Source organism: Bos taurus, chromosome 7 (assembly GCF_002263795.3).
Source record: "Bos taurus isolate L1 Dominette 01449 registration number 42190680 breed Hereford chromosome 7, ARS-UCD2.0, whole genome shotgun sequence".
In the NCBI taxonomy this organism is placed as follows: Eukaryota; Metazoa; Chordata; class Mammalia; order Artiodactyla; family Bovidae; genus Bos; species Bos taurus.
In genome coordinates, this window is record NC_037334.1 from 52,366,554 (window position 1) to 52,392,585 (window position 26,032).

Here is a 26,032-nt window from a genome sequence, read left to right on the forward strand (position 1 = left end):
TACTGTATGCCAGGCATAGATCTACCCAGAAGATATCAAATAGCCCTTTCTCCAACTGTACCAATATTTGGTGGTAAATGAACCTAAAATCTTAAAGCCCTTGACTCTTCTAAATCCTCCGGCCAACATAAGACTTTTAAACTACTTGCCAGAGGAAAGCAGTATCCTCTTTCCTGGAAACCATACAACAAATTTACAAGGCAGGTGCTTTACAAAATGACACTCGTTCTTAACATCTGTCCTTTTTTTTTTTTTAAAGAAACTGTTTATTTTCTGTCAGCCTGTTTCCATTTTAAGAGTTTGTGGGGGCTTCCCCAGTGGCTCAACGGTAAAGAATACACCTGCCCAATGCAGGAGACGCGGGTTCCATCCCTGGTCTGGGAATATCCCACATGCTGTGGAGCAACTAAGCCCATGAGCCACAACTATTGAGCTTGTGCTCTAGAGCCCTGGAACCACAACTCCTGAAGCCCGAATGCCCTAGAGCCTGTGTTCCACAAGTGAAGCCACTGCAACGAGAAGCCCAAGCATTGCAACTAGAGATTAGTGCCTGCTCCCTGCAGCTAAAGGAAAAGCCCACACAGCAACAAAGACCAAGCACAGCCAAAACTAATAAATGAATAAATAAAATTACTTTTTAAAAAGTTTGTGGAAGAACAACTTAAGACCACTCAGTGGTTGCTTCTACCCATTCAGCAGCTTGACATGTGGGAGCTACAGACCAGTGTGCAGTGGCAGGCTGAGCACTCCAGTCTTCAGTGGGGAACCACTGAACTGAGTTCCTGCATGCCTTTGGACCAGTTCAGCCCCCAGTTTGAGTAGCAGTGAACTCAGTGAGCAAATGAACTGGTGAGTGAACCGAGCAGTCCATTCACTCTGAAATTCCTCCTTGATCGCAGCCTTCTCAGCTGCCACCTATTCTTCCTTTTCAAACTCTTCAGGACCTCTGTAGAAACAGAGATCAGGCATGACCTCCCATGGGTGTTCCCAGGGGATGATGCCACACATGCACAGAACTTCCCAGGTCTGCAACCACCACCACATCAGGCCCACTGAGCAAGCTCCCTTGTTGTTGTTGTTCATTCAGTCATGCCCAACTCTTTGCGATACCATGGAGGACAGCACACCAGGCTTCCCTTTCCCTCCATATCTTCCAGAGTTCGCTCAAACTCATGTCCATTGAGTCAATGATGCCATCCAACCATTTCATCCTCTGCCGCCCCATTCTCCTCTTGCAGGATGGCAATGTCCGCATAACACAGAGGAGAGTCTGTGTTACACAGAGCAATGGTAGGCAGGTTAATGTAGGAGGCATCTGTGAGAGGCTGGTGGTCAGCCCTGGGATCAGTAACTAACAGAAATCTTGGCTCCCAGAAGGCTGCCTGGATCTGGTTAGTGAAAGTTCCAGGACTGAAGTGGGCTGTAATAGGAATAGCTCCAGTGGCAGCAACAAACTTCAGCACAGCTCAGTGGCTAGTATTCCCGGAGGATGTGACACTGACATCAGCTGGGTTTTCCAAGGCAACAATGGCACAAGCTGCCAACAGAAGCTTCTCCCAAGTTCTCTTCAGATTTATGATGTAGATGCCGTAACTGTTCCTTCTGTAGGTGTACTGTTCCATTTGGAAGTCAAGGTTGGTGCCACCTAAGTGGGTTCCCGCTGCAAGGAATTTGAGGACACCACCCTCCTCCATTTGCAGGACATCACGGACAGCAGACATTGTGAAAGTTTCCCTTTGCATTACAGTGGGAATCCAAAACGCCATATGGATCCCTGTCTTAGTAGTGTGAAAAAGTCAACATCTCTCCTTCTAATCCACATTCCTTAGGCTATGACCTATGGAAAAGCACACTTTCATTCTAGAGGAGATCACTTTCACAGAAGCAATTTCAAGACCTGACCAAATGTACAAGAGGATCCAGGGAAACATGAGAGAGTGGATTTTGAGAGTATTTGACTAGGGCACATAATACAAAGCTGGATATGACAGAATTAAATGACATGGAGAACTTGTCCATGACTTGGGATTTAAGCTTCTGGCAAGGATACTTGAACCAGATCCTAATACTTTGGCCAGAAAGATCAATGGTTCTTTGAAGATTAGACAGAATGAATAGCTAATAAATGTAGTAGATATGAAATATCCTCGGACATAGTATGGAAGAGAATATAAGAAGGCTCAAAGAGGTGAGAATGTTAGGATAGATTGACTGTATAAAACCTGAGAACCCCAAAATTATGTTCTCTAAGATGGCCCAGGAGTGAGGCTTCTAATGAGAAAAATATTGACATCTTTGTGAAGCTCAGTGGGTAGCTATCCCTTATAGACAAGGGTTTGTGGTACTGATGCTAGCAAAGAACTGAGCTCTCTGGCATGAGTAAGGATAATGAGATTTCAGAATAACAGAGGCCAAATAGCTCCACATAACTATTAGTGGCAAAGCAGATTTAACTACTGTGGTATCAGCAAGACCATCATGGCAATCAAGGTGTTTTTACACATAGGGATTGTGGCTATGCCTAATAAATCAATGTGTTCCTGGGAGCAAGAAAGACGAGAAAATAAAATGTAGCTTGTCTTGTTTTATAAATATATTTGAGAGTTGGTGTACAGCTACTGCAGCTTTCCAGGTGGCACTAGTGGTAAAGAACCTGCCTGCCAATGCAGGAGACTTAAGAGACAAGAGTTGGATCCCTGGATCAGCAAGATCCCCTGGAGGAGAGCACGGCAACCCACTCCAGTATTCTTGCCTGGAGAATCTCATGGACAGAGGAGCCTGACGGGCTGCGGTCCATGGGATCGCAAAGAGTCAGACACGACTGAATCGACTTAGCAGGCATGCATGTACAGCTATTACAATGGAACACTGTAGTTCCTCACCCTGTTTTTAGATATATCAGGTCAATATCAGAGCCTGTTAGAAGGAGAAGATAACACTCCTTAAAGAAGGGCAATGCCACTACAACTAAAGACTCTAAGTGTTCCTTCTGTTGTTGTTTGGTTGCTAAGTCGTGTCTGACTCTTTGGCAACCCCAGTGAACTGAAGACCACCAGGCTCCTCTGTCCATGGGATTTCCCAGGCATACTGGGATGAGTTGCCATTTCCTTCTCCAGAGCATCTTCCTGACCCAGAGATTGAAGCTGGGTCTCCTGCATTGGCAGGCTGATTCTTTACTGATGAGCTACCAGGGAAGCTCAAGTGTTACTTCTATCCTTTCCTACAGAGACCTGCAGCTATTTGCCTAGGTAACTGCACTTGGGCAAGTGGACTGTTCAGAATTCTCAAAGGAGGTGAAATATAGTTCCTGAGCAGTCTCTGAAAGAGGTGACCTAAAACACTACAATGGTCCTTCAGCTATAATGAAGGCTTATAGAGATCAAGAGATGAATGAAATGTAGGCCCAAATCCACCTCAAAGTGGAGCCAAAGCATCCACAGACCATGTGATTATCATTACCATGTGATTATTTCCCAGGTCCCTGAGTGTATAATTGGGATAGATATACTTATCAGCTGGAAGAACCCTGTGCAGAAAAGAGCTAATGCAGCAAATCCTTAGAAAGCCCTGCTTGCAAGGCTGGCCTTTGGCTGTTATCTGGGAACTTGGATTTGGGGAGTATTTCCACTGTCCCTTACCACTGGCTTTCTTGGAATTATGAATTCACAGATCCAAATCACCTAGGTCTGACTCTAAGTGAAAATCTGATACTATCTTCTAAGGGCCATTTCAGTTAGAGCATGAGCTGTGCCAAATTGAAAGCAGCCATAGGCTCAATAAAGGGAACACAGAAATTTCCCTGGTGGTCCAGTGGCTAAGACTCTGAGCTCCCAATGCAGGGAGCCCTGGTTCGATCCCTGGTCAGGGAACTAGATCCCACATGTCGCAACTAAGAGTTCACATACTGCAACTAAAGACCCGGCAAGCCACGACAAAGATCGAAGATTCCCCGTGCTACAACTAAGACCCGGCACAGTCAAATAAATTTTTTTTAATAAATAAAGGGAACATAGATTCTGTGATTGTGTAGGTTTAGGAAACCCATTTGTGGAGCCCTAAACAGTGCAATGGCAACCCACTCTAGTGTTCTTGCCTGGAGAATCCTGGGGACGGGGGAGCCTGGTGGGCTGCCGTCTATGGGGTCGCACAGAGTCGGACACGACTGAAGCGACTTAGCAGCAGCAGCAGCAAACAGTGCAAACATGGATGCTGGCTGGACAATCTGGGCCACTTACAGATGCCCACAGGAAAGGGCTTATTTTCTGATAGGGCTATTTGCAATTGAGGCGCTGACTCTCTCTATATTTCTGATAGATACATACAGAGACTGGTTGCATTTCTAACTTGTGAGTACTGTGGAAAGCTGCCAAGTTGGGGGAAGGCACATTACAGTGACTATGACCCCTCCACCCACTCCAGACAGATCAGACTCTGGACCCTAATGTGATATGTTGCACTGCTATTGATTTGCTGTATTCAGATTTCTAGTTTGGTTGCAATCTGCATCAATGAACTAATAGTGTGAACTTTATTTCCCTCACCTTTTTCCTAGTAGACACATCTTATTAAGGCAATTTGACTGTTAAATACAACTATCCCCAGAAATAGATTGATCTCTATAAATCATTTTGAAAACCTTTGAAAATTCAGAATATCTTCATGACCAACTCCTTAACATGATATGACTTTGTGGTTAAATTACATCAAAAATCTTTTCTGTGAAACTGCTTTTGTCTCTTGCACACAGCCTTTCCAAACAAGAGCTCTGGGCTGGAGTAGGGGATAACTAAAAAATAAAAAGTTATAGTTGCTAAATGGGATACACTTGATTTTTTGACAATGAAGAAAACACATTCTGGAGAGGCACAGAGAGTGGGGAGTACATTAATGGTTTTTGTTTTTCAGAACTGTTCCTGGAAGCTTCCCTCTCTTCTTGAAGGAAAACTCCCCATGCTGCCTACCAAGCTGCTGTGAACACATATAATTCAGCTGGACTGCTGAGCCCTCAATCACACCTGACAGTGCCGACTATGAAGCAGCAGAGAATGGCTCCAGCTCCTGCACTTTCGATGCAGAACACTTCCAGATGCTGTCCACACACATGAGGTGGATAAACTGATATAGTGTCCAAGCAAATCTGTTTGGAAATGACTGCCTTGGGAAGCCCCTTTGAAACCAAAAACTGAACTGAATTATTGGACTGAACTGAGAATCCCAGAGTAGGAGGTACCATGGTTGGAGGCCATCTTGGAGGCTGTCAATCGGTACTACCTAGCTGATATATGTTCTGCTTGGGGTGCCCTAACAATGTAAACTCTGTCTCCAGAGGTACTACATGTAACCTCTGGAATTGTAATTTTGACATGTGTACCCTGACACTGCCTCAGCCCTAAAAGGCATTGTGTCAGCTTCAACTTACTAGCTAGAGTTGTGTTGTGCCTGACTTGAAGCCTTGGGCTAGGTAAAAAGATCATAACAAAGCTTAAGCAGGAAGATCCCTGGCTTTCTTAGGAAGGCCTTTATGGTTAGTGGGATTTGTTTAACTGGCCAAAGCTAGGACACATAAAGGTCATGTGTACGTGTGTTAGTCACTCAGTTGTGTCCAACTGTTTGCAACCTCATGGACTGTAACCCACCAGGCTCCTTTGTCCATGGAATTCTCCAGGCAAGAATACTAGAGTGGGTTGCCATTCCCTTCTCCAAGGGATCTTCCTGATCCAGGGGTCAAACCTGGGTCTCCTGCATTGCAGGCAGATTCCTTACCGACTGGCCACCAGGGAAGCCCATGAAGGGCATCAGTTCACTTCAGTTCAGTTCAGTCACTCAGTTGTGTCCGACTCTTTGCGACCCCATGAATCACAGCATGCCAGGCCTCCCTGTCCATCACCAACTCCCGGAGTTCTCCCAAACTTTTGTGCATCAAGTCAGTGATGCCATCCAACCATCTCATCCTCTGTCGTCCCCTTCTCCTCCTGCCCTCAATCCCTCCCAGCATCAGGGTCTTTTCCAATGAGTCAACTCTTCGCATGAGGTGGCCAAAGTATTGGAGTTCCCGCCTCAGCATCAGTCCTTCCAATGAACACCCAGGACTGATCTCCTTTAGGATGTACTAGTTGGATCTCCTTGCAGTCCAAGGGACTCTCAAGAGTCTTCTCCAACACCACAGTTTAAAAGTATCAATTCTTCTGCGCTCAGCTTTCTTCATAGTACAACTCTCACATCCACACATGACCAATGGAAAAACCATACCCTTGACTAGACGGACCTTTGTTGGGAAAGTAATGTCTCTGCTTTTTAATATGCTGTCTAGGTTGGTCATAACTTTCTTTCCAAGGAGTAAGTGTCTTTTAATTTCATGGCTGCAGTCACCATCTGCAGTGATTTTGGAGCCCCCAGAAATAAAGTCAGCCACTGTTTCCACTGTTTCCCCATCTATTTGCCATGAAGTGATGGGACCGGATGCTATGATCTTAGTTTTCTGAATGTTGAGCTTTAAGCCAACTTTTTCACTCTCCTCTTTCACTTTCACCAAAAGGCTCTTTAGTTCTTCACTTTCTGCCATAGGGGTGGTGTCATCTGCGTATCTGAGGTTATTGATATTTCTCCCGGCAATCTTGATTCCAGCTTGTGCTTCCTCCAGCCCAGAGTTTCTCATGATGTACTCTGCATATAAGTTAAAGAAGCAGGATGACAATACACAGCCTTGACATACTCCTTTTCCTATTTGGAACCAGTCTATTGTTCCATGTCCAGTTCTAACTGTTGCTTCCTGACCTGCATAAAGATTTCTCAAGAGGCAGATCAGGTGGTCTGGTATCCCCATCTCCTTTAGAATTGTCCACAGTTTATTGTGATCTACACAAAGACTTTGGCATAGTCAATAAAACAGAAATAGATGTTTTTCTGGAACTCTCTTGTTTTTTCGATGATCCAGCGGACGTTGGCAATTTGATCTCTGGTTCCTCTGCCTTTTCTAAAACCAGCTTGGACATCTGGAAGTTCATGGTTCACGTATTGCTGAAGCCTGGCTTGGAGAATTTTGAGCATTATTTTACTAGCTATATTTTTATTTATATGAGTAAATTATATTTACTCACTATACTACTAGCACTAGTGAGATAAGTGCAATTGTGCGGTAGTTTGAGTATTCTTTGGCATTGTCTTTCTTTGGGATTGGAATGAAAACTGACCTTTTCCAGTCCTGTGGCCACTGCCGCGTTTTCCAAATTTGCTGGCATATTGAGTGCAACACTTTCATAGCATCATCTTTCAGGATTTGGAATAGCTCAACTGGAATTCCATCACCTCCACTAGCTTTGTTCGTAGTGATGCTTTCTAAGGCCCACTTGACTTCATATTCCAGGATGTCTGGCTCTTGGTGAGTGATCACACCATCGTGATTATCTTGGTCATGAAGATCTTTTTTGTACAGTTCTTCTGTGCATTCTTGCCACCTCTTCTTAATATCTTCTGCTTCTGTTAGGTCCATACCATTTCTGCCCTTTATCGAGCCCATCTTTGCATGAAATGTTCCCTTGGTATCTCTAATTTTCTTGAAGAGATCTCTAGTCTTTCCCATTCTGTTGTTTTCCTCTATTTCTTTGCACTGATCACTGAGGAAGGCTTTCTTATCTCTCCTTGCTATTCTTTGGAACTCTGTATTCAAATGGGAATATCTTTCCTTTTCTCCTTTGCTTTTCTCTTCTCTTCTTTTCACAGCTATTTGTAAGGCCTCCTCAGACAGCCATTTTGCTTTTTTGCATTTCTTTTCCATGGGGATGGTCTTGATCCCTGTCTCCTATACAATGTCACGAACCTCCATCCATAATTCATCAGGCACTCTGTCTATCAGATCTAGTCCCTTAAATCTATTTCTCACTTCTACTGTATAATCGTAAGGGATTTGATTTAGGTCATACCTGAATGATCTAGTGGTTTTCCCTACTTTCTTCAATTTAAGTCTGAATTTGGCAATAAGGAGTTCATGATCTGAGCCACAGTCGGCTCCTGGTCTTGTTTTTGCTGACTGTATAGAGCTTCTCCATCTTTGGCTGCAAAGAATATAATCTGTCTGATTTTGGTGTTGACTATCTGGTGATGTCTATGTGTAGAGTCTTCTCTTGTGTTGTTGGAAGAAGGTGTTTGCTATGAACGGCATAACTGAGGCCAATATTGCATGTGGTGAGAGAATCAATTCCTAGGCAGGTTGATAAAAAAAAAGTCTAGGTCCCCGAGGAGAAGAAAAGGGGTCTGGGGCTCTTGAGAAGAAGAAAGGAGTCCAAGGCTCTCAAGGAGGAGAAAAGGACAAGACAAAAAGGAGAAACTTTTTTTCTACATTGCTTTGTCTTAGTCAATATAACAATGTATCTTACTCAAGGACATGTTCCTCCTTAACAAGAAGTGAAGTGAAGTGAAAGTCTCTTAGTCATGTCCAACTCTTTGCAACCACACGGACTATACAGTCCATGGAATTCTCTAGGCCAGAATACTGCAGTGGGTAGCCTTTCCCTTCTCCAGGGGATCTTCCCAACCCAGGGATCAAACCCAGGTCTCCCACATTGCAGGCAGATTCTTTACCAACTGAGCTATCAGGGAAGCCCCCCTTAACAAGAAACTTCTAATTAATCTTTTATCTAAAGATGTATGTTGTGGGAGTGGGTCTGTTAAGATCTTTCTATTGTTAGTTCTAATCCTGTTATTGTATATTGTGGGAGTGGGTCTGGTAAGACCCTTTACTGTAATAAGGTATATAACTCTCTTGCTAAAACTAATGAGGGGGGCACTGTCCGCCCCCCTTCTGATGTCTATGTCAGAAGCTTTCTCTGTCCCTTTTTCACATTAATAAAACTCTGCTACACAAAAGCTCTTGAGTGATCAAGCCTGGTCCCTGGTCCCAAAGCTAAATCTTTGGAGATCACAAGTCCAACATCGTTCACCGTAAGCTATCAGTGGGGAGATCATGAATCTGACATAGTCACCATAAGCTATCAGTGAGTCTCATCCTGTTACACGGAGCCCCACTGATAATAATCTTGTCATAAAGACACCTTGGCCAAGGGCCAAGGGGCTGGACTGTGCAGGCAAGAGTTACCATAGCAGGCCTGAGACTGCTATCCTTAGAAAGGCCTGTTTGCAAGGCTGGCCCTTTGGTGATGTCTGGGACTTGAATTTTGGGAGTGTCCCCAACATTTAATAACTGATAAAAGTGGTTTACTGTGCCTAACTGTATACACAATGTAGTTTATGCTAGGCTCATGTGTGTCCAGCACCCAATAAAACCCCTGGATTTCAGGTAAGCTTCCCTGGTAGACAACACTTCATACATGTTGTTTCAGTTTGATCTACAAGAATTAAGCACTTTCTGTGTGAACCCAAGGGAAAAGGACTCTTAGAAACTTCTACATACTTTCCTGCAGATTTTGTCTGATGCACCTTTTCCCTTTGCTGGTTTTTCTTTGTATTTTTTTTACTATATAATTTTACATACTCAGCCATGAGTATGACTATATGCTGAGTCTGATGAGTCTTTCTAGCAAATCACCAAACTTGGGGATGGTCTTAGAAACTTTCAGCATCCAAAGTGCTAACCATTACACCATGGAACCTCTTGGTCTTAGAAACCTTCAATGTCAAACCCTTTCATTTGTTCCCTGACTGGCAGGGTAAGAAACACTAGAGTGGAAAACCTGAAATTTCCCTTTCCCTAAGCAAGATAGTAAATCTTAAGTAACTGCACCCTAATTTCAGAGATTAGCACTACATTCTCAAACTCACAGTTTGCAGAGATGATAATCTCCACCATATCCACAGTTACTTCACTTGTTCACCCCCTGCAAAAACTGGATGGATCATAGTGATTTGATGACAATGGACTGCAATTTACTTAACCAGCTGGCAGATCCAATTATAGCTGCCATACCAGTGGTTATCTTTACTGGAGTAGATCAGTATAGCCTTCAGCACTTGGGAGGTGGCTATTTTTCTGCTGAATGCATTCATCTTAAACTCCATCACAGAATAAAATCAAAAGTAGGTCATCTTCTCACAACAGGGCAGCAGAATACATTCACTGTTTTGCCCCAGAGCTATGTTAACCCTTTCTTTTGTAACATACTCCACAAAAACCTCAACATAGAACATTCTGCGGAGCATAATGTTAGACTGCCATATTGATGACATCATGCTAACTGGGTCTAATGGGCAGCAAATGAAAAGGACCCTAGATGGCCTAGCAGGACACATGCATGTCAAAGAGTAAGGGGTTAGCCCCATGAAGATTTAGGGGCCTGCCCCATCAATAAGGATTCTAGGGGTCTGGGGCATCCAGAAAATTCCCCCTGAGGAATTACAAATACAAATTATCTCTTGAATCTCTTGCCACTGAAAAAGAGGCACTGTCTTTAGGGACCTCTTTGGATTTTAGAGGCAGCATATACCATTTTGGAACTCAAAATGCTACCAGGTTTGAGCAGGGTGGGAGTAAGAAAAAGACACATATTAGGTTGAAACTATAATACTAGCCAATATGATGTGATACAGTCAATCTGATGTTGCATATGCCAATGCCAATAATGCATAAGGATGCCAATAGTGAAATGCCAATAGTGCATGAGGATGCTGTGCAGAGCTTCCAGCAACCCACAGCAGGAGGATTATAGTATAAATCTTATAGTGCAGATCCATGCCTTCTATTTATATAATAGATAGCTTCTGTGTGTTTATAATAGATGGTGTCATGTTCCTGAGCCCTAGTAGAGACTGAGTGGCTGACTATGTGACACCAAATGATCATCATGCCATGAGAGCTGCTCATTATGGGCTAGATACCATCAGAGCCACTAAATCGTAAGATTAGAGAGGTATAGGAGCTGAGCTTTGGCAAATGAATTTGCTGGTTGGCTCAGCACCTAGAAGGAATGCAATTATATTAGAAACAAGAAAACTGACTTACTGGACATATATAAAGTATGGAGTTCAGCAAGTACAGAATGCATATTATTTTCTTCATAATTTACAAAAATTGACTATGTTGTATATAAAAAATTTTCAATAAATAGCTAAAGATGAAATTTATATGAGCATATTATCTGATCACAAGGAAATTAAGCTAGAAATCAATAACAGAAAGATGTTTAGAATATCCCAGGTGTTTGAAAATTCTAAAATTCAGTTTGAAATAACCTGTGGGTCAAAGTAAGCATCACACTAGAATTAGAAAATATTTTGAACTGAATTATTTTGATATATCATAACAAAACATGATGATGCAATTAAGGAGTATTTAGAGAAAAGCCAAGAGCCTTGAATAAACATATTAGAAAAAAGAAAAGGGTAAAGATTAATGAATTAAATATCTTTCTCGAGAATGAGAAAAACAGAAGAAAATAAATCCCAAAGAAGACAAGAAAATAATTGAGAAGAAACTAATAAGATAGTAAACAAATATCTAAGAGAGGGAATCAAAATACCTAAAAGTTGATTCTTTGAAACAGTAATAAAATTGGCAAGCCTCTGGCAATACACAAGAAAACTAAACGGAATGCACCAACAGCCAATATCAGGAATTTAAACAGGAATAGCAACTCAAATTTTGTAGACATAGACAACAAAAAGGTAATAAAGAAATATTATGCACAAAGCTATGCCAACAAGCTAAAATTTTAGTTGGAATAAACAAATTTCTAGAAATAATAGATTAACCAAACTATTCACCAAGATTAGAAAACACAGAAAAGTAAGATAATTCTTTAGGTTTAAATTCAGGACCAGTTGACTGTACTACCAAAAATTGAAGGAAGAAATAATTCCAATCTTATACAAACATTACCATGGAAAAGAAAAAAAAAGAGGGGGAGAACATTCCCTTAAAAGTTGTAGCATAACCCTGAGACGAGGAAAGGAAAATTAAAAGCCAATGTCACTCATTGACATAAAGTAAAAGAGAAAAAAATCCCATGAAAAAATTTTACAGACACAGAAAAAGGATTTGATAAAATTCTGCTTATAATGGGGGGGGGGGGGGAGATTCTCAAACTAGAAATAGAAGACTTCCTTAATCTTTAAATGATATGAAAACATTTACAACAAAACACATTAATTGTGAAATGTTAAAAGCTTTCTTCCAAGATCAGAAACAAGACACAAATGTCCACTATTACATCTATTTGATACTGTACACAGGTTTAGTGAGCACAAGGCAAAGAAATACAAGTTACGAAGAATGCAGAGGAAGAAGAAAAGTTGTTATCATTTGTAGATGATATTAAGGAATACAAAGAAAATCCAAAAGTACCTACAGATAAAATATTATCATTAAAAGGAGTTTATTAAGATTGCTGAATTTGAAAAGTTAATAACATTGATTTGTTTTATAAAATATCAAAGAGAAATTGACATTTAAATAAAAATAGAATTTATAACCAAAAAGAAAAAATCAAGTAGTTAGGAATAAGCCTCACAAAGTATAAGACTTCTATGGAATAATCATATGACTTTGTGAAGAGACACTAAGATGACTTATATAAATGGAGAAATATTGGGTTGGCCATAAAGTATGTTCTCGTTTTCCCAGAAGATGCTGCAGAAAAATCCAAACAAAGTTTTTGGCCAACTCAATATATAGTGTTCCTAAATTGGAAGATTCAGTATTATAAATTGAGGCTTAATTCAGACTTAAATTGAAGAAAGTAGGGAAAACCACTACACCACTCATTCAGGTATGATCTAAATCAAATCCCTTACGATTATACAGTGGAAGTGAGAAATAGATTTAAGGGACTAGATCTGATAGACAGAGTGCCTGATGAACTATTGACAGAGGTTCGTGACGTTGTTCAGGAGACAGGGATCAAGACCATCCCCATGGAAAAGAAATGCAAAAAAGCAAAATGGCTGTCTGAGGAGGCCTTACAAATAGCTATGAAAAGAATAGAAGCGAAAAGCAAAGGAGAAAAGGAAAGATATTCCCATTTGAATGCAGAGTTCCAAAGAATAGCAAGGAGAGATAAGAAAGCCTTCCTCAGTGATCAGTGCAAAGAAATAGAGGAAAACAACAGAATGGGAAAGACTAGAGATCTCTTCAAGAAAATTAGAGATACCAAGGGAACATTTCATGCAAAGATGGGCTCGATAAAGGGCAGAAATGGTATGGACCTAACAGAAGCAGAAGATATTAAGAAGAGGTGGCAAGAATGCACAGAAGAACTGTACAAAAAAGATCTTCACGACCCAGAAAATCACGATAGTGTAATCACTGACCTAGAGCCAGACATCCTGGAATGTGAAGTCAAGTGGGCCTTAGAAAGCATCACTATGAGCAAAGCTAGTGGAGGTGATGGAATTCTAGTTGAGCTATTTCAAATTCTAAAAGATGATGCTGTGAAAGTGTTGCACTCAATATGCCAACAAATTTGGAAAACTCGGCAGTGGCCACAGGACTGGAAAAGGTCAGTTTTCATTCCAATGCCAAAGAAAGACAATGCCAAAGAATGCTCAAACTACCGCACAACTGCACTCATCTCACATGCTAGTAAAATAATGATCAAAATTCTCCAAGCCAGGCTTCAGCAATACATGAATCGTGAACTTCCAGATGTTCAAGCTGGTTTTTGAAAAGGCAAAGGAACCAGAAATCAAATTGCCAACATCCGCTGGATCATCGAAAAAGCAAGAGAGTTCCAGAAAAACATCTATTTCTGCTTTATTGACTATGCCAAAGCCTTTGACCGTGTGGATCACAATAAACTGTGGAAAATTCTGAAGGAGATGGGAATACCAGACCACCTGACCTGCCTCTTGAGAAACCTATATGTAGGTCAGGAAGCCACAGTTAGAACTGGACATGGAACAACAGACTGGTTCTAAATAGGAAAAGGAGTACATCAAGGCTGTATATTGTCACCCTGCTTATTTAACTTATATGCAGAGTACATCATGAGAAACGCTGGGCTGGAGGAAGCACAAGCTGGAATCAAGATTGCCAGGAGAAATATCAATCACCTCAGATATGCAGATGACACCAGCTTTATGGCAGAAAGTGAAGAAGAACTAAAGAGCCTCTTGATGAAAGTGAAAGAGGAGAGTGAAAAAGTTGGCTTAAAACTCAACATTCAGAAAACTAAGATCATGGCATCCAGTCCCATCACTTCATGGTAAATAGATGGGGAAACAGTGGCTGACTTTATTTTGGGGGGCTCCAAAATCACTGCAGATGGTGGTTGAAGCCATGAAATTAAAAGATGCTTACTCCTTGGAAGGAAAGTTATGACCAACCTAGATAGCATATTCAAAAGCAGAGACATTACTTTCCCAACAAAGGTCCATCTAGTCAAGGCTATGGTTTTTCCAGTGGTCGTGTATGGATGTAAGAGTTGGACTATATAGAAAGCTGAGTGCCGAAGAATTGATGCTTTTGAACAGTGGTGTTGGAGAAGACTCTTGAGAGTCCCTTGGACTATAAGGAGATCCAACCAGTCCATCCTAAAGGAGATCAGTCCTGGGTGTTCATTGGAAGGACTGATGTTCAAGCTGAAACTCCAATACTTTGATCACCTGATGTGAAGAACTGGCTCACTGAAAAAGACCCTGATGCTGGGCAAAGAGTCGGACATGACTGAGCGACTCAACTGAACTGAACTGAACTGAACTGAATATTTTAATGTTATCAATTCTCTTCTCTCCCAGGACATTACTTTAAACATTACAACATTACTTTAAAATTCATATGAAAGAATAAAATAAGAGCTAGGAAACTTCTTAAAAAAAACAGTAGGATAAAAAATTTGACTTCCTTATACTTGACTTGTTATAAAGCTGTCTTAATCAAGATAGTCTGCTTTGGTGCACAGGCAGAAATTTTGACAAGTGTAATAGATTAGGGAGCTCAAAAACAGATATATATATATATATATATATATATATATATATATGGAATGTTTGAATATTACAGAGATGGCAATCCAGAATGTCTTAGTCTACTCAGTAGCTAAATACCATAGACTGGTGGCTTAAACAACAGGTATCTATTTCTCATCATTCTGGAGGCTGGTAAGTCAAAGATCAAGGTGCCATCAGTTGGTTTCTTGATGATGGCCTTCTTCCTGGCTTGTAGGCTACAACCTTCTCTCTTTATGTACATATGGTAGAAAGAAGCAGCTCTGGTGTTTCTTCCTGTTCTTATACAGGCACGAATCTCCTGCTTCCCTAATGGTACTGTGGATAAGAATCTGCCTGCCAGTGCAAGGGACAGGGGTTCCATCCCCGGTCAAGGAAGATTCCACATGTCTCAGATCAACTAAGCCCATGTGCCACAACTACTGAGCCTCCACTCAAGAGCCCTGGAGCCACAACTGTTGAGTCCACTGCAACTACTGAAGCCCACAAGCCTAGAGCCTGTGCTCTACAATATGAGAAGCACTACGATGAGAAGCCAGAGCACCAAAACAAAGAACAGCTGCCACTCAGAGCAGTTAGAGAAAGCAGCAATGAAGACCATTGAAACTGTAGGTAAATAAACAAACAAACAAAATGTGAGGTAGCTCAAAATTACTTGTAAAGACATCCACAGTTAAAAAAAAAAAAAAAAAAAGGGCACTAATCACATCATGGACTCCATCCTCATGACTTTACATAAATCTAATTACTGCCCAAAGACCTCATCTCCTAATACCATCACAGTTGGGGCCAGGGCTCAATATATGAATTCGGCAGGTGGAGCACAAACATTAAGTCTACAACACAGATCTATGGGAAAGATGAAATGTTCAATTAAAAGTGATTATCCATACAAAGATTAAATTGAGTCTTAATTTAAAAATCAACTTCAAATGGATCTAAGACTCAAATGTCAAAACAAAGACAAAACCCAAAACAACTTTTAAGCTCTTAGTGGAAAATACATGTATTTTAGACCTTGGAGTAGAAATAATTTCTTTAAAAAGACACTGATGATAGAATAAAAGATTTGTTGTTGTTCAATTGCTAAGTCATGTCCAACTTTGTGAACCATGGACTGTGGCATGCTAGGCTCCTCTATTCTCCACTATCTCCTAGAGTTTACTCAAATTCATGTCCATTTAGTTAGTGATGCTATCTAACCATCTCTATTTGTAATAAAATCAAGAAATTTTATTAATCAATAGACATCTTTAAAGGTGTGAAAAGGTACAAACCAGGAGAGGATAATCACCATATACACACTGACAATTAATATCAAGAATATATCAATATAAAGAAATTCTACAAACTAACATAAATAAAAATAACAATAGAAAAATGGTAAAAGACATGAACAGACATTTCACAGAAGAAACATATAACCATTAGACACATGAAGAGAGATGTTCTTTCACTGTAATCAGAAAAATACAGATTAAACCAAGATAAGGTAGATTTATTTTTTTCTTTTACTCACAGTTATTTGACAAAAATTTAAAAGCGTAACAATGCCAAGTGTTGGAAAGCATGTGGATACAAGAGATTCAGGCCTATATAGTGCAAGTACATGTAAAAACCAGTACAACTACTTTGAGTTGAGTATTATCTATTAAATGTAACAATTCAGTTCAGTTCAGTCGCTCAGTTGTGTCCGACTCTGCGACCCCATAAGTTGGAGCACGCCAGGCCTTCCTATCCATCACCAACTGCCGGAGTTCACCCAAACTCATGTGCATCGAGTCGGTGATGCCATCCAACCATCTCATCTTCTGTCGTCCCCTTCTCCTCCTGCCCCCAATCCCTCCCAGCATCAGGGTCTTTTCTAATGAGTCAGTTGTTCGCATGAGGTGACCAAAGTATTGGAGTTTCAGCTTCAGTATCAGTCCTTCCAATGAACACCCAGGACTGATCTCCTTTAGGATGGACTGGTTGGATCTCCTTGCAGTCCAAGGGACTCTCAAGAGTCTTCTCCAACACCACTGTTCAAAAGCATCAATTCTTCGGCACTCAGCTGTCTTCACAGTCCAACTCTCACATCCATGCATGACCACTGGAAAAACCATAGCCTTGACTAGATGGACCTTTGTTGGGAAAGTAATATCTCTGATTTTGACTATGCTATCTAGGTTGGTCATAACTTTCCTTCCAAGGAGTAAGCGTCTTTTAATTTCATGGCTTCAATCACCATCTGCAGTGATTTTGGAGCCCCCCAAAATAAAGTCAGCCACTCTTTCCACTGTTTCCCCATCTACTTGCCATGAAGTGATGGGACAGGATGCCATGATATTAGTTTTCTGAATGTTGAGCTTTAAGCCAACTTTTTCACTCTCCTCTTTTACTTTCATCAAGAGGCTCTTTAGTTCTTCACTTTCTGCCATAGGGGTGGTGTCATCTGCATATCTAAGGTTATTGATATTTCTCCCGGCAATCTTGATTCCAGCTTGTGCTTCTTCCAGCCCAGCGTTTCTCATGATGTACTCTGCATATAAGTTAAATAAGCAGGGTAACAATATACAGCCTTGACATACTCCTTTTCCTATTTAGAACCAATCTGTTGTTCCATGTCCAGTTCTAACTGTTGCTTCCTGACCTGCATATAGGTTTCTCAAGAGGCAGGTCAGGTAGTCTGGTATTCCCATCTCTTTCAGAATTTTCCACAGTTTATTGTGATCCACACAGTCAAAGACTTTGACATAGTCAATAAAACAATGTAACAATTACTCCTAGATAAATACTTGAGAGCCCCAGAATTTCTATTCCTAGTTATATAGCCCTCAAAATTCTTCCACATTTACATCAGGAAGTATATATAAGAATATTTACCTTTACATTACATTTTGCTCCTGGGCAACAGGAGCAAAAATCAGAATGCAATCTGTATGTCTATCAGCTGAATAAATAAATCATGGCATATTCACAAAATGAAATGTTTCACAGTAGTCTAAATAAATGAATTACAGTAACACAAGATTATTGGATTTTAACAATATTAAGAGAAAAACAGTACCAAAGTATCACATACAGCATTTTACTCTTATTATAAAACAACTTATTTGTTTAAAAAAACCTTTATTTAAAACAACTAGAAAAATATATTTGTGGGAGTAACATAATACCAAAAAAAAAAAAATCAAAGGAACGAGAATGATGCACCTAAAATTCAGGATGATAACCGTCTTCATTTGGTGGGGACCAGGTAGGTCCTCTCAGTAGGAAGGGCTATTTGTACGATTAGATATATACTACTACCAAGGTCCTGGCATTTAGTGGGGAGGTGCCGTGTTCACAAATTCTTCTTATTATTTTGATAGATAACCACATATATAGATATACAGTTAAATGATATTGGACAGGTAAGTAAATAAACAATGCACTTCAGGTATGGACTACTGATGACAGTTTATCATAATCCAATTCTGTGAATTTGAGGTCCAACCGGATAAAATTGGAAAAAAATAGCACATGTGATAGAATATAAAGCACATACAATCATTTTTCTTGCCAAAAATGTTTAAGTTCAACCAAGCCTTTAGAACAACCTCCCAAGGAGACACAATCTTGAAACCCAGGGGCCTCCCTGCCTAGCTCTTCACAGTAACAGAACAGAATCAATCTGGGGGGAAAACACTTGGAAATAGTGCAAGGTTATTATCGACACGGATCAGCTTTGACTCCAGATGGCAAAAAGAAGTGGAAAGGCAAGCATAAAAACAGAATCAGAGAATAGAAAAATAAAGAGCAGTGTGTGCTAAAATCCTTGAGCCATTACAAAAGACAGTAATGGCATCACAGCAGCCTCTGAACTCAAAACCAAAGACAAACCCTGCTTCAGGACCACTCCATGACCAAGTGGGCACCTGAGTCCTAGAATATTCCCATGTCTGGGTGCTAAAGACACAGATAAGGCTTTTTGTGGGCAACACCTCCAAGAACCTAAATCAGAGCCCAGAGCGTGGGATGATGAGTCTGCCCTTAACCGACAGGCAAAAAGAACTCTTTGTTCCAAATGCACAAAAAAATTTGTAAATCAATGATCAAACAAGTTAAGTGAAAGGATGCTTCAATTAAAGTCTGCTCAGAGTCCAGGTTTCTGGGGAGGGCCCAGTGAAACTACTTTAGGCTGGAATAGAAACTCTGACTATATACACAATTATCCGGCTTCCCTATAACTGAAATAATACTCTTTCTGAGGATAATTTTTTCCCCCATGGAATGTGCATAATTATTAACAGACATCAATTTTCTACAAAACTACTTACCTACCTGTGAAATTTTTTGTCTCAAGGTTCAGACTAAAGCCAGTAATACCAAATTTTCTGAAGGTGTTTTGAAAAAAGCCTTTATTACCTGTTGCCATAAACAAAAGCATTAGAATAGATGACCTCAATCAACCTTGAAGACAGAGGGATACAAAAGGGCCTAAGTCTGCTTTTTAAACATTATTTACATCACTCACAAGGAGCATGTATTTAAAAGTGCTGGCATTAGGACAGAACTGAAAACACAGTGGAACATGGAGCTCAAAAGGCAGATCACAGACATGAATGATAGTTTCACACTGAAATAATTTACTTTCTAAAAGGACTCTTAGAGAAGCTTTCTGGGCCATGACACATGAAGCTGGAGAGATCAGAGAGACCAGAGAGTCACAGACTTTGAAAATAGGGATTTCAGAGTTCAGAGGGTGCTTGAATTGGAAATGCAAGCTCTGAACAGAGGGTACTTTCTGACTTGAGCAAAAAAAACCTGTGACTGTTTTATGTAACAACTTCCTGATAATAATTATCACTCCTTCTTAGAGATCTGGGCCAGAAGAAAAAGAACTTGCGTTTCTTCAAAATTGAACAACTTGGGGACATTTTCTTGTTTAATTCAAGAAAATGCTCAGGTTTGATCCACATAGAGTACAGGGAACTGAACTCCACAGCCAGATATGATCCTTCTGATACTTAACTGTTATAGCTTGGTATTTGATATCCCATGAAAGTTGGAACAGAGAATGAATTTCTAGCTAGAGTATCACTGTACCATTGCAAGATGCAGACCATCTGGCCCTGACAGTAGACCAAAGGGTATAATAAATATACCAAAGGGATAAGATATTTCAAAGTTGAGGAGTACCAGGTAATTCCCTGGCCCATGACCAGTGGTTAGGACTCAGCACTTTCACTGTTGTGGCCCAGGTTCAATCCCTGGTAGGGAACTAAGATCCCACAAGCCAGAAAACATGGATAAAAAAAAAAAAATATGAGGGATACCAGAGAAAACTCTAATTTGAAATTATATATATGCACCCCAGTAATCATAGCAACACTATTTACAATAGCCAAGACACAAAAACAATCTAAATGCCCATTAAAAAAATGAAATAATGCCTTTTGCAGCAACATGGAGAGGTTTAGAGTTTATCACATTTAGTGAAGTAAGTCAGACAAAGACATATCACGTGATATCATTTATTTGTGGAATCTAAAAAAAATGATACAAGTGAACTTATTTACAAAACAGATTCACACAGACTTACGGCCATCAAAAAGCAATGGCAGAGGGATACACTAGAAGTTTTGGATTAACATATACACACTACTATATATAAAACTGGTAAACAACAAGGGCCTACTGCATAGCACAGAAAACTATACTTAGTGCTTGAAATAACCTGTAACAGAAAAGAATCTTGAAAAGTACATATATGTACACACACATATATGTGTAACTAAATCACTTTGCCATACACTTGAAATCAACACAACATTGTAAGTTAACTGTACTTCAATGAAAGAAATTTAAAAAGTTGAGGGATACATTTATATCTTGTGAAAGCGACATTTAAAATAAGGCTAGGCGTCAGACATATGGATTTGACCAATTTAAATCTTAGACATAAACACCATCTCAGGACTTTCCTAGTGGCGCAGTGGATAAGAATCCATCTGCCAAGGCAGGGGCCACAGGTTTCAATCCCTGGTCTGGAAAGATTCCACATGCCAAGGAGCAGCTGCACCACAACTGCACCACATGCACCACAACTACTGAAGCTCTAGAGCCTCAAGCTGCAACTACTGAAGCCTGAATGCTGCCAGGCCAGTGTTCACAACTAATAAGCCCCTGTGCCACAACTAGTGAAGCCTGTGCACCTAGAGCCTGTGCTCAGCAACAAGAGAAGCCGCTGCACTGAGAAGCCTGCACACCACAGCTACAGAGTAGCCTCTGTTCTTGGAAACTAGAGAAAGCTGAGTATAGCAATGAAGACCCAGTGCAGCCAAAAATAAGTAAATAAATTAAGCAGCGTGTACCTGTAAAAAAATATACCATTTTACCTCAAATAATAGTAATGAATAAATAGTAATCTGTGAGGTAATAGACATTACTACTACTCAATATGTCAGGAAATTTGGAAAACTCAGCAGTGGCCACAAGACTGGAAATGGTTAGTTTTCATTTCAATCCCAAAGAAAGGCAATGCCAAAGAATGCTCAAACTACCACACAATTGCACTCATCTCACACACTAGTAAAATAATGCTCAAAATTGTCAAGCCAGGCTTCAAAAATACATGAACCGTGAACTTCCAGATGTTCAAGCTGGTTTTAGAAAAGGCAGAAGAACCAGAGATCAAATTGCCAACATCCACTGGATCATCAAAAAAGCAAGAGAGTTCCAGAAAAACATCTATTTCTGCTTTATTGACTATGCCAAAGCCTTTGACTGTGTGGATCACAGTCAAATTCTGAAGGAGATGGGAATACCAGACCACCTGACCTGCCTCTTGAGAGACCTATATGCAGGTCAGGAAGCAACAGTTAGAACTGGACATGGAACAACAGACTGGTTCCAAATAGGAAAAGGAGTATGTCAAGGCTGTATATTGTCACCTTGCTTATTTAACTTATATGCAGAGTACATCATGAGAAACGCTGGGCTGGAGGAAGCACAAGCTGGAATCAAGATTGCCAGGAGAAATATCAATAACCTTAGATATGCAGATGACACCACCCCTATGGCAGAAAGTGAAGAACTAAAGAGCCTCTTGATGAAAGTGAAAGAGGAGAGTGAAAAAGTTGGCTTAAAGGTCAACATTCAGAAAACTAAGATCATGGCATCCTGTCCCATCACTTCATAGCAAATAGATGGGGAAACAGTGGAAAGAGTGGCTGACTTTATTTCTGGGGGCTCCAAAATCACTGCAGATGGTGATTGAAGCCAGGAAATTAAAAGACGCTTACTCCTTGGAAGGAAAGTTATAACCAACCTAGACAGTATATTAAAAAGCAGAGACATTACTTTCCCAACAAAGGTCCATCTAGTCAAGGCTATGGTTTTTCCAGTGGTCGTGTATGGATGTGAGAGTTGTACTATAAAGAAAGCTGAGCGCCGAAGAATTGATGCTTTTGAACTATGGTGTTGGAGAAGACTCCTGAGAGTCACTTGGACTTTAAGGAGATCCAACTAGTCCATCCTAAAGGAGATCAGTCCTGGGTGTTCATTAGAAGGACTGATGTAGAAGCTGAAACTCCAATAGTTTGGCCAGCGAAGAGCTGACTCACTTGAAAAGACCCTGATGCTGGGAAAGATCGAGGGCAGGAGGAGACGGGGACGACAGACAATGAGACGGTTGGATGGCATCACCGACTCAGTGGACATGGGTTTGGGTGGACTCTGGGAGTTGGTGATGGACAGGGAGGCCTGGCATGCTGCGGTTCAGGTTCATGGGGTCGCAAAGAGTGACGCAAAGACACAACTGAGAGACTGAACTGAATAAACATTAGTAATAGACATTACTAATAATTACATAGTAATGTCATTATGACATTATTAACCTTATTGTCATAATCATTTCACAATAAACACATATATCAAAGCATCACATTGTATACCTTAAACAAGCACAATGTTATCTGTCATTTATATCTCAATAAAGCTGGGGTTCTGAGAAGAGAAAGAAATACCATGGAAGTAATTTAAATGACAGAAAGAAACCACAATATAAAAACAAAAACACAATTAAAGAAAATATTTTGCACACATACACATCACTCATTTTACACACATACACACATATAATTTGGATGCTAATCTTTTGTTCTAAACTGTATTCTAGAAAATCACTCTTTTGACTGTAAAACATCTAGACCATCAGATCCTTAAGAACAGAAACCAGACCATTAATATCTGAATCCCCAGAGCTCAAATAGTATACTGTAAATAGTGTACATTCAATAAATACTTCAATTTAGGTAAATAATTTAATGACCAAACACTCAAATTTCTTTAAGCACAATATTTCAAGTTACTATATTTTTCTCTGAGAACAGGTCTGAAGTGCTACAAGCTGTACCTCAATATTGAACCATGAATTAAGCAAGAGTAGAAAACAATTCTGACTTAGGTTTCAATTCCTTACTCCCAAGCACTCTTGCTTGTCTCAAATTATTTCTATTGAAGCTATTTAGTTAAACCTTTAATGGACAACATGTGAAAAGGTCCACTGACAACAGGGCTAATCGAGACCAGCCCATGGATGCTGGGCAAGGGCCTGGAGCCTCTGAAAGGTCCACTTCCTGCGGAAGTCATTCCTGTTCTCTTTCCTGCTTTAATGAAGACCTGCTTGAATATAGCCTCACTAAGTAGCTACTGATCACTTATGTATGTAACATATAACTTAAATGTATAAATAACTCAGAAATAGAAAAATGGTTTTCTTTTAAGGAAAAAGCAAATGAAAGACCAGCCATTGCTCTGGGGCACACCAGACATGACACTGAGCATCCCTTCCCCAAATGTCTGCCACAGCCCCTGTTTGTCAACATCCATCACCCTGACCCTTTTGCCTATGGCAATATGGCTAGTTACTATGCAAACTTGATAGACAGCAAAAAACTGAAGGAAATTGGGGGTTCCACACCAGATGTACATTTCACCAGCAGTGATTTACACACATGCTATGGACGATCATTAAAACGGGAACCTGCCAGTTTTTAGCTTTACAAACTGCTTAAAAACACTTCTTAAGGAGAGTGACTCTGCTGCTCTTGAATCAGCAAGGAAATGTGAGGCTTACTTTAGTAAGAATGACCCTCTTACACCATAGAGCCAAAGAACAGATGCACGAGCGTGTAGGGGTCAGATAGACTATGTCGTTTTAATTTTTGTCAGTGCCTATATACATGCATATGGTACAGTTTAATAAAGTTGTTTTTAATGTTTCATTGTTTTGTAAGGTCTTATGTATAATCACCAGTAAAATTCACAGATAACCAGTACAAAATTTAGAAGGTTCCAACACTGTAAAAAACAAAAACGACTAGGAGTTATGGATCCTCAGGTAAGCTTCAGAATGGGTCCGCTCTAACATTAATCACTGTGAATTGCAAACACTTAAGTTCTGTCTAGTTCTGTTTGAGAGGAGAGGACTTCATTCATCCACTGGTAATATCACTTGATCACCATTAGGGAACAAAAAGTTCTCATGGCTTTTGCACTCGCTGTTCCCTGGAAAGGTTTCTCACTGGTGGAGGCAGAATGAATGATCCAAGGGGGATCCTCTGTCCATGGAATACTCCAGGCAAGAATACTGGAGTGGGTAGCTAATCTCTTCTCCAGGGGATCTTCTCCACCCAGGGATCGAATGCAGGTTTCCTGCATTGCAGGCAGATTCTTTACCATTAGCTACCAGGGAAGCCCCCCTCCCTAAAGAGGATCAATAACCCCTAAATGGGCCAACAGTAAATCCTGGAATTCTTCCCAGCCCAGGACCCTGAGACTGGAAGCTAAGAATTGTTGTCAGCTACATGGGTCTTCATCAAAGCATTTAAGCACAGCTCCATTCTTCACCACTATTTCAGTCTAAAGTAGAGCAGAGGGGAAGCTCTTTGGGAGAGAAGAGGAATGAAATTTGATACAAAGGCCAGGCTATTTCCCAGAGACCTAATGCCTAACGAAGCCACACCTAAGAGTATGGAATATGATCCCACTTTGAAAATGAGTAGCATTATTTTAAGAGTAGAGCAATCCTGGGGAAATCTGGGATGCCTACCCTGAAACTTTAACAAATGTGGAAGCCACATCAGTATGCAAGTATACTCTCCTCTTAAAAATCAAGATGAGAAAAAAAAAGATAAAATCTTGCCATTTGCATCAACATGGATGGACCTTGAAGGTATTAAGTGAAATAAGTCAGACAGAGAAAGACAAATACCATATGACTTCATTCATATGTGGAATATGAAAAACTAATAAACAAACAAAATCCATAATAAATGAACAACCCAAAACCAAACAAAACAAACATAATTACATTACAGAGAACAGAGTAGTGGTTTTGGGTGGGGGGTGGGGGAGGTTGGCAGGGAGGGTGAAGAAGGAAGACAAACTGGATAAAGGGGATCAATTATATGGTAATGAAAGAAAAAATAAATTATTTTTGGTAGTGAGCACGTTGTAGGGTACATAGAAATAAAAATATAATGCTATAAATCAGTTACTCAGTAAAAAATAAAATAAATGAATCATTGTAGATGCAAAAAATTGTAGATGGATATTTTGGTTTTCAAGCACCACACAAAAACTTTTTAAAAACTTTAATTGGCTAGAACAGTGCACATTTTAAGCAGAGTTTTCCAGAGACCCTGCATCTTGAGTGGATTAAGCAATCATTTATAAGCACCTTCAGAAACATGCTTAACTCGGTTTTTTCTTGTGACATAAGATTAAACACAGGAACCAAGCTCTATTTAATTCACACAACACATAACCAACCAAACTGCACGTACATATGCAGATTTATGCAAAAACTCAACTATAATTCTTTTTCCCCCAACTGTATTTAGCTTTTCAGATTAGGTACCTAGGACCACCCACTCATGCTGTGTATCTCACCAAACATAAGAGCAGCAATTTTTCTATTTGAATACAATTATGGGCTGAAATTATATGATATAAAATGAAGTTTCTTCTATAAAGTTTAAGAGTATAAGAAGGAAAGACAAAAACAAAGCTCCCAGGAAGTCAACAATAATACCGCACTGGTCTAGAGCTTCATGAAACTGAGTTACAGTCCCCAAAGGCTTGTACTTGGATTCCGACTCACCAAGATACT

The 26,032-nt window shown here is 40.2% G+C and overlaps 1 long non-coding RNA gene and 1 pseudogene across 1 annotated transcript; one reads left to right on the forward strand and one right to left on the reverse strand.

Annotated features, from left to right (window-relative positions):
- Window positions 1–661: 661 nt before the first annotated feature.
- Window positions 662–1,766, reverse strand: LOC107132643 (small ribosomal subunit protein uS2-like; annotated as a pseudogene).
- A 339-nt stretch (window positions 1,767–2,105) lies between these two features.
- Window positions 2,106–8,862, forward strand: LOC132345760 (uncharacterized). The gene is made up of 2 exons (XR_009495281.1): window positions 2,106–2,188; window positions 4,906–8,862. It is a non-coding gene; the product is annotated as an uncharacterized lncRNA (long non-coding RNA).
- Window positions 8,863–26,032: the final 17,170 nt, after the last annotated feature.